General features: G+C 47.0%; 1 protein-coding gene across 1 annotated transcript in view; it reads left to right on the top strand.

The window, feature by feature from the left end:
• The window catches only part of LOC113407305 (nicotinamide/nicotinic acid mononucleotide adenylyltransferase 2), an 80,524-nt gene that overhangs the window by 36,036 nt on the left and 34,616 nt on the right, over positions 1 to 9,872 (top strand). The gene's annotated exons all lie outside the window — the stretch shown is intronic.

Here is a 9,872-nt window from a genome sequence, read left to right as displayed (position 1 = left end):
GCAATGCAGGGCCTACCAGATTCCCACTGAGACTGGAATCATCAAAGGCCACATCACCTTTCTAATTCCCTTCCCCTGTGAATCCTTCCCTCCCAATTTTTTCTCCCCCTACCAAAGATATACCAGCCCATCAACCCTTCTTCCTCCCAAACCTGCTATAACTCCCTAACAGCTGCCTGTTCAAGACATTAATGATCTGGAAGAGGGGGGAAAAGAGCATGTTAATGAAATCCACTGATGATACTAACTTGAGAGGAATTGCAAATACTATGGAGGACAGACAAATACACAGCTCTCAAGAGAAATTAGACACATGGGCAGGAAAATCGCAACATAAGATTTGCCTTGGAAAAATTGAAGTTAATGTATCAAGGAAAAAAATAATACCAAACACACATATTCAATGGGAAACAGTAATGCTGAAAGTGCCACAGTGGGGGACAGTGAATATCAAAGACGATGTGATATGGTGGCAATCAAAGCCAGTGTCATTTTGTGTTTCATGCAGAGACGTCACATCACAGAGCAGGGCAAGTAATAGTTCCACATTACATGGACTGAATGCAATTGCATCAGAAATACTGTATTCATTCTGGACACCTCATTAGCAAAAAGATAGACACAATGGAGGCAGTTCAGAGAAAAGCTCCACAAATGAGGAGCAGGTTGGAAGGGCTGACTTTATAAGGGCAAATCAAAAGAGCTCATTATGCAGATTTTGGCTAAATAACTACTATAGTGGGGATACATTATCACAGTCTGCAAATATTCAAGGGTGCAAAAACCCCCAGAAAGGAGAGATGATTTAGTGAGACACATGGGGTATCACTAGGAGGAATGTGATGAAATCCAGAGAGACAATTTAGGGTATCAAGAAGAACTACCTGAGCAGGAGGTGTATTAGGGTATAGACAAAGAGCCAAAGGGAGCAGGGAAAATTGCATTCTTTGGACCTAGATCTAGTTAAACAATAGGAAAAGCATTGTCTAACAATTTTATTAAATTTCCCCCTCTTCAACAAAAATTCTACATTTTGACACCCCAATAGCGGGTCAAAAGCTGTAAAAAATGTTTATTAATATTGTTCCTATTTTCAACTTTGACAAGCTCTACATCGGACTTTTACAAACTAGGTGGATCCACACAGTAGACAATATGCATAGGGAACACTCCTGGATTGTTTGGGAATGCATCTGAGGACCTAAGTAGCTCTTTTCCATTCCTAACTTCTATGAGGTCCCCATCTGTCCCCACCACCAGATTGCAAAATATTCTCAATTACTCCCAACCTAATCCAAACTGTCTGAATAGGGCAGGCTCCAGAGCTGATAGTTGCTCTCAATAGTGCAACTCTGGCTTCCTAACATCAGCTTCAGAGTTCATAGGTGCACAACTAGGTACACTGTCTATAGCACGAAGCTACCCAAGTGCTAAGACATGTGACAGCTAGAATCCAAACAGAATAAACGGCGGAAAACAGCAGAGCATACACAATACTGTAGTTAATTTTCCAACAGCAAGGGACAATGAGAAGTCATTTTTGTTACTTGAAATAGCATCTTAAAGACTTGCCACCAGAGTCTCAGTTGGTGTATATTAATACAGCTCCTTTAGCTTGGAGCTATGCCAAATTAAACCAACTGAGGATCTGGTCCCTTCCTCTTCTATTCATCTCTACCAGTTTTCTCTGATTTCTTTTCTCTTGTTTTTTTATGGTTTCTTTTGAGGGTAAAGTGCAAACATAATTGGCTTTGCTTAACAATAATAAATTTCTGTAGCAGCTTATCCTGCCAAAACATTGCTGTCAGTGCATCAGCAATTGACGTCAGTGTACTTCATTAAACAGCAGCCACTGCAGAGCCAGTAGAGGGAACATGGACAGAAAGGCCCAAAACATAGTGGCTATGTTTGTTGTCAATTTCACGGCCATGGAGTAATTCACTGCATGCAACTATCCCTCCTAGGGCTGCAATAACACCAGATCTCACCAATAAGGGAGGGATCCCATTGATTTCAATGTGCTTTGGATCAGGCCCTAAGAAGGGTGGGAGGCCTGGTAAGTACTTGGAAGGGAAAAAACAGTTCTGCAGCAGGCTTATGTTGGTGATTCAGATGGAAGCACTATTGTCTCAGGGTTAGCACTGACCCCATGTCCCTAGAGTGGCATTAGAGAGTGCTGTGCTGCTGGAGGGGGTGTTTATAGGATGAGACATAAAACCAAAATCCTGACCACTCCATGTTGCCAACTCTCATCATTTTTATTGCACGTCTCATCATATTTGGCATTTTTTTATTCAAGCCCCAGGTTCTGGAGTCATGTTATTTTGTGTGACTCTCAATTTTCATTTAAAATAAAAACAAGTTTCTAGCTGTCATGGTTGCACAGAAAAGCTGGAAAACATAAACCAAGTGCACCCTAAAGGCTCAGAGACAAGAGGGCCAAGAAAAAAAATCCCCAAATATATTATTTTTAAAAATCTCATGATTTTTAAGCCAGTCTCATGATTTTTGAACACTTGCAGTTGGCAATACTGCCATGTGTGCTCACTAAAGAGCCTAGAGTGCTTTTGAAAGATAAAAGGTTTTAGCCCTAGCTTCCTGGCTAAATTCCAGTTGCAGTAATTGTATTGAGTTTACCAAAATATGCTCTGAAGTTTGTTTAATCTGGTATTCTTCTTCATTTCCTGTCCAAAAGTGTTGTGCTATGTTGAAATGTACTTTCAACAGCTGCTGCATTTCACCCCAGAGGGGGCTGCATTTCGTAGATGGGTGCAGTATTTCTTGCGTATAGATATGCACAGTATAAGAATCTGTATAGATAGGTTGATTATTATAATACCAACTGTAAATGCTTTAGGATCCTTTGGGATGGAAGGCATTAGATAAATGTTCAGTATCGTTATTACATTATTCAAAAGTGAGGTTTATAATCCAGAGGGGGCTATCACAACAGAGTTTAGTAATAACACATGGCACTGTCAGAACATGGTTTTAATTTTTAAACAGACTCCAAAGAAAGGACAATGCACCTGCAAAGTTATATTTCTCTTGTGTCCTAATAAAGGTTTAGGTTGGGATTTTCAAAGGCCCCTCAGGGAGTTACATTAAAATTCATTGAGATTGGAGCACCTAATAGATTTCTTTGAAAATCACACCCTTAGACGAAGGGTCAAATTTGCAAAAGTGCCAAAGAGATTTTGGAGCCTAAGCCCCATTTTCAAAAGTGAGCTGGGCACTTAGGCCAAGATTTTCAAAAGTGAGTAGTGCCCTTGAATGCCTCCATTTTGGGGTGCCCACGCGGAGACGCTTGAAAGGGGTCTGATTTTCCGAGGGCAGAGGTTCAGTGCTTTCTGAAGCGCAGGCCCTTTAAGGTATCTCTGGCTGGGCACTCAAAAATGCAGGCATCAAACTCATTAGTGACTTCTGAAAGTCTTGGCTTTAGACTCCTAAGTCAATTAGACACTTTTCCAAAATGTGACCCAGGTGCTCCACCTGCACACTGACAAGTGCAAAGTCACCAACCTACAATTCTCTCTTCTTCTGGGCCTGGTTTAAGAAAAAAGAACCAACTGATTTCGTGACCTTTTCTTTCCAACAAAGCAGACCTCTGCTCAGAGGCTGAGCCTTTGAGGACAAAGGGGGTCTTGACATGTGAGCTCTCGCCCCCTGAAAAAGACACTTTATACCGGACACACTGACAGTCCTGTAATTGTGGCAGTGCTAGCGTGGGCCACTGAAATAGAGTCAAGAGGCAGAGCCCTTATTTCACATCATCAATCCCTAGAGCAACAATGGAATTGGTTTGATGCAGCAGCTGGGCTACTCCCGCAGATGCAACCCCCTTCTACTTCCCTCCCCAGCGTTTACTGCTGGGCTGGGGAAGCTGAAGGAAAGGAAAAGAAGAGGGAGGGGAGGCCATTTGCTCATTAAATCCTGTTCTCCAGCAAGAACTGCAGGCATTTCTCCTCTCTATCTCACTCGGGTAGGGGCGCTCCCATCTGTGCCTGGAGAACGGAACTGCTGTTCTGTACTGGTGCCAAGGGCAGTAATGCAAAGGAGGCCACAGGCCAGATCCTCCAAGAGGGACACCCCAATTTACACCAGCTGCGGATTTGGCCCCATTTCTCCTCTCAGAGGCAGCTCATTTAATACTGAGGGGGGAAAAAAAGCTCAGGTCATTTGGGGCAACAGAAGGAAAGAAACCCCCTTCCTACGTCTCCCTTTCTCGGCCCTATCTTGCTGCATAAAAAGAGCCAGTTAGAACCAAGTGGAAGCAATCCAATCAGTGGGGAGTATTTGTGCGAGGTCTGGGAGCCTGCCCTGTGGTACATTGCACAGCGCAAGTGCCCAGTCCTGGGGAGGGGGAACTGCACTGGATGAAGAAAAGAAATGATCTGATCTCATTAATAACCCATCCTCGCCAGCAGAGAGAGTTGCTGGCTGCCTTCCTGGAGGCTGGGATTTTATCTGTTAGCAGCAGTTGTTCTGCTCATGCTCCTGTGCCATCATTCTCCTTGCCCCCGACGGTTCGGTCTGACCCTGGCAGCCCCTTTCTGCTCTATCAATTCCTCCCATGCAGGATTTCCTCCCCCAGAAAGGATGCTCGCTGTCTGCCAGAGATCAGCCTGGCTCAGCTGTGTTTCAAAGTACAGGAGATGTTTTAATTCTCCTGTCCTGGGGGGCTCTGCCCCTCTTCTCCAGTCTGATGACAGGCTGTAGAGATTAATGTGTCCTCTGAACTGCCAGGGCTTTGTTCCAGAGCACCAGAACTGTGACCTGGCGATTGTCTGGGGGCTGGCGTGAACAGGGACAGAGTGAACTGCTTTGCTAATACAGCCATATAAGACACAGCTTCCAAATGTCCCTCTTCAGAAAAAGGCATCTCAAAGTGCTTGACCAGACCTGCTGCATTTGGTAACCTGGGAGTGTGAATCCTGTTTCTCTCAGAGACTGGCACTCAGACAATTGTGGCAAATCCCACCACATGCCCAGAGACCAGACGAGTGCAGGGGGACGGGACTTCTACTGCACTCAGAGTCTGCAAGTGTGAATCTCTACAACAGTGCCTGCACAGAGGGCTGATCCTTCTCACTCAGCATCGGAGTAATGCCCACCTTGCACGGAGTGAGCGAGATCTTGGCATGAGGATCCTACTCTGTGGGAGTCTGAATACCTGACCTCCCTAAGGAAGCTGGTGCGGTTACTGCTAAACCAATCTCTGTTATAGAATCGTAGAAATGCAGGGCGGCACGGGACTGTGAGAAGTCTGCAAATCCAGCCCCCGGCGTTGAGGCAGGGCCAACCAAACCTGGAGCATCCCTGACAGTTATGCTACTTCTAAAAAGAGCAGGGAAGGACTGCAGGGTTTTTAAAAGCCTGAGGGCCAAATTCTACACCCCACCCAACCCCACAAACCTCCCTGGGAACAAGAGGGGTGTGAATCAGCCTGGAATTTACGCACATGATTCCCCCTCCCCCCCCAGTAAAATACTTTGGACTAGGCAGGTTTGGGGCCAGTCTTTAGCTTTTTGGCTTGTGTTAGTATTGTCCTTTGCACAAGCGGAGGGTTGCTCTATCCCACTTGCAGGCAAGAGGCCTGTTTAGCTACATCATCTTGATCTAGCTGTGACAAATATGTACAGTCTGCTCTCACCGTTACCTGTAAGCGACCCCTCGCAATTACTGCCGGATTTGGTGGAATCGTGCACACTGCATGTGGAAATGAGGCTATGGAGCCAAAGAGAGGTTGGAGGGTAAGCGCATTGCAGATGTTCATCGCACACCCGTCCTGCATAGCTAATCCTGCTTACATTCACGGGGCAGTCAGTGCCACACAATATTAAAGACAAAGTCCCAAGCACATAAAGGTTTTGACATAAGGTGATGAGACAAAGCCAAGAAATTAAGACCTAAGGCTGACAACCCTTCCTGAACCTGAGCAGCTTTTGGGGGTGGGGAGTGGGGGCAGACAACCAGTCTGAATTAACAATAGAGTGACAGCCTGAACTTTGCGTTTCAGAGCTTTGGAAGGGCTCCTTGGCAGCCCTTCCGTTATGTAAACAAGGCCTTGCTGGGCAATGGAATTGAAAACTATTTGTGTCCGCGAGTCGCTCTTGCTGGGAATGTGTCGCATTATTTTTATATTGCTATTGCAGTAGCACTGAGGCACAGGCCCTGCCTCAAAAAGCCACAGTCTAACGAGATCAGGCAGGCAAAGGGTGGGAGGGGAAACAGAGGCAGCGAGTGATGAAGTGACTTGCCCAAGGCGACAGCAGCTCAGAGGCAGAGTCAGGAATAGAACTCAGGTCTCCTGAGTTGCAGTCCAGTGCTCTGTCCCCACTGGACCACATACCCTAGAGGGCACGAATGGCAATCAATAGAGTTTCTGCTCCACAGAACTCCTGCTGGTGCAAATCTATTCCATTGAAGTCAATGGAGCTAAGCCAGTTTACACCAGCTGAGGATCTAGGAGCCAGGGGCAACAGCAGTACAATACTGCCCCAAGGAAGGGGAACATTGGACTGTACATATCACCTGAAGCCAGAGAACTGTTTTCTCCAGCAGGGCTATTGCGCTGAAGCCAGTAGATACTTGCTTTATTATTCCCCTTGGTGTTCTCTGCTTCTCCCCCTGCTCCTGCCTCCCTAGCCTGACTTCTCCCCCTCCTTCCCAGCTCATCAGCTTCCCCCCTACTGGCAGGGAGAGGCCCTGCCATTCCCTCCTCTCCCCATCCCCCTCCGAGCCTTGTCGCCAGGGGAGTGAAATAGAGAGGCCAAAGGTGATTTTGACTAAGGGAAAAACAGGAGAGAAAGAATCACATTGGCCCGGGGAACTGAGAGCGCAGCCGCCAGAACCAACTGGATGGGACGTGTGCCTGCCCACGAGGAAGGGGAAAGGGACTATCCTCAGCACCTAGCCCTGGCGAGCAGTGCCAAGTCTCCATGAAAGGAACTGTTGTTTCTATCGCAAAGCATCATGACCCAAACAAACACAAAACCAACTCCACTGGAGCCCCCGGGTAACAGCGCTGCTCCCCACACGCTCGCTAGCCTGCCAGCTCCCATCGGCCCTGCCATGCACAAAGCAACAGTGGCCAGAGCGCACAGCATATTGCAGGTCTGTGGACAAACCGTTACCACCAAAGCACTAGAAGCTGGGCCAAATTCATCTCTGGTGTATCTCCATTGCAGGCAAGGGAGTTACACCACCAAAGATTAATATGGTCCCTTGATTTTAATGGAGAATCTTATTTGTAGCTAACACTCTTGTTGGCGCCCAATGGGGATGTCACCACCAATGGGAAGGTCCTAGGGTTATTACTCCTATTCGAACGACAGGAGCAGGCCAGGTTCCTCGAGGGGCTGGAGAGGAAGGCAGGGTTTTTCTTCCCTCCAGTTTTAAGGCCCTAAAAAAAGAAAGATTTAGACACATCTTCGTAATAGCAGCATCCACAGTTAGCTTAAATGGGATTAAAAATAATCAGCCTGAACACATCCCCTCCTGTGCCAGGGCATTAGCCAGCTGCTAACTGATGGGGGTTAGGAAGAAAGTTCCCCTGCCATTATTCCATAATTGTCTAGTGGGGGGTTTCTTGCACTTTTCTCAGAAGCAGCTGTACTGGCCCCTTTCACAGAGACAGGATACAGGACTGGATGGGTCACAAGTCTGATCTGGCAGGGCTATTCCTGTCGTCGTATGAATGGGGGATTCTTAGGCAATCCAGACTGGCATCCTCCATGCGGTGTGGCCTCACATAGGCGGGGCATGCGAAGTCATGCAGTGCGGAGGACACCATTTTGTTCTCCTAAGTGGTATCCTCCATGTGGCATGACCTTGCACATATGGGGCCTGCGCGGTTATACCATGCAGAGGATGCCATTTTGTATCCTCCATGGGGGCCAGATGGAATCGTCCGGCCCGCAGGCTGCTCGCTGGACAATACCCATCCAGTTGGGCGTGCCTTGCATACATAGACAGCGTATCACTGTGCTCTAAGGTGACTGTTGCACTTCACCTCAGTGCTTATCAGACACCCCTCACTGTGACTGGGGCCACGACTCGGGGGGAGGAGGTCAGAACTGCAGAATATTTTGGAGATGCAAGTAGCCACTTTCGACTATTACCAAGACACTGGCTTCTACATTCAGCTCATAAGCAACATCATCAACTAGGAACTCTCTGTACTGACATGGGAGCAGCCACCACACAAGCGACACTTCAGCTTCTTCCTCCCTGCAACAAGCAATCCCTCATTGCCATCTGGAGCTGAGCCTCATCCAGCCATCTCACATCCCCAGCCAGGCAGGCAGCGCAGAGACAAAGCCTTGATCCGGAGAGACTGTGACACAGTCCCAAGTATCCCCACTGTGCTGATGACACCTCGGGCCATGCTGCTGGATTGGTTCTCTGAGCGCATTCATATACACACTGCATGACAAAGCTGACAACACTGACCTCTGTGGGACTCTCTACAGGAGGGTGCTGGGGCAGATAAATTATTATCCAAAAGGCAGAGCAACTCCAAAGCAATCTCATCTGCTATGGCTATTCCACGGGACTGATCTGGAAGTAATGCATAATCCAGGCTATTGAGAGCAAAGGATGGCTTTAACAGTGCATCACTTGATCAGTTAAATTTCTGTTTTAAAATCAAAGCTATTTAGGAATTCAAGGAGCTCAGAAAACTTAATGAACTAGTCAGCTCCTGGTCCCTCTGTCATTAAACACACACACCCCTCTCAACTGATTCCATAGAAATTTTGTTTCAAAACATTATCTCCTGGGCAAAAGCCTCCAATGCAGAATTTCAGGTGAAAGTGCATTTTAACGGATGTAATCAATCATTGGAAATTGAAGGTTGTAAAAAAAAAAAAAAGTGCTGATGCCTCCTTAACTTCCAACACTCTACCCACAATATCACGTCCAGCAGCTCTTCCAATGCATTATCTCAACTCCTTGCAAACTTTGTTACATGCTATTGAGTTTTAGAATGATCATCCTCAAAAACCTAATGCACCTCGGATGGAAAACTGCTCCACCTCTTTTCTCCTCTCTGCGCACCTTCGTTTTTTCTTCTTCTTCCCTTTAGCATCCGTATGTTGGCAAATCTTTCTGCCGCAGCGGTGAAGTGCCTGCAGGGATGGCACCTGAGGAACTTTTCAAGTGGAGAGGATGCACTTGCCATAGACAGGCAGGAATGAGTGAGTTGGAAGCAAATTCTCTAATAATAATAATAATAATAAAGTGTCCCGGTGCCCAGGCAGTAATGGAAGCCTCTGGTGCTTCCCCTCCAAAAAGTAGTCAGAAGTGACATTTGGGAAATTGAGAGCCAAAAGCCCATTCCCCAGCTGCTAGGAACTCCTAAGCCAGATACAACGAACGGCAAACCAGATTAACAACAACATGAACAGAGAGAGAGCGAGAATTTTGTTTAAGCAGCAGCAGCCCGAGACAGCAGACAAATGGAAAGTGAAGGGAATCAAGAAAATGGTATATTTTCATCCTGGAGAATTAACCAGCCTAATGTGTGGGCTCCTGGGTTTGATTCGGCCTCTCTGGCACTGCTGAATGAGAGCAGGGACCACACACTTACAGAAAACATGCAACTCAACCTGTGCAAGAGTGCAGGTTTGGTTCCCAAAAGGAGTCACATGCAGGGAATTGAAGGGAGTGGTGGCTGCAGTATTTTCACACTGAACTCGTTTGTGTGTGCGCGCATGCACACACACACATACATATACATACACACTCCCCAAAACCATTATACAGGAATAAAGAAATCTCATCTTGTGTGCAAACTCAGGCAGGGCCGGCTCTGGCTTTTTTGCCGCCCCAGGCAAAAAAGCCTCCGGCCGCCCCCCCCCCCGCAGGGG

Source organism: Terrapene carolina, unplaced genomic scaffold (genome assembly GCF_002925995.2).
Source record: "Terrapene carolina triunguis isolate 2854851 unplaced genomic scaffold, T_m_triunguis-2.0 Scaffold210, whole genome shotgun sequence".
NCBI lineage: Eukaryota > Metazoa > Chordata > Testudines > Emydidae > Terrapene > Terrapene triunguis.
Note: the sequence above shows the minus strand (reverse complement) of the source record. Positions and strands in the feature narration are given on the sequence as shown.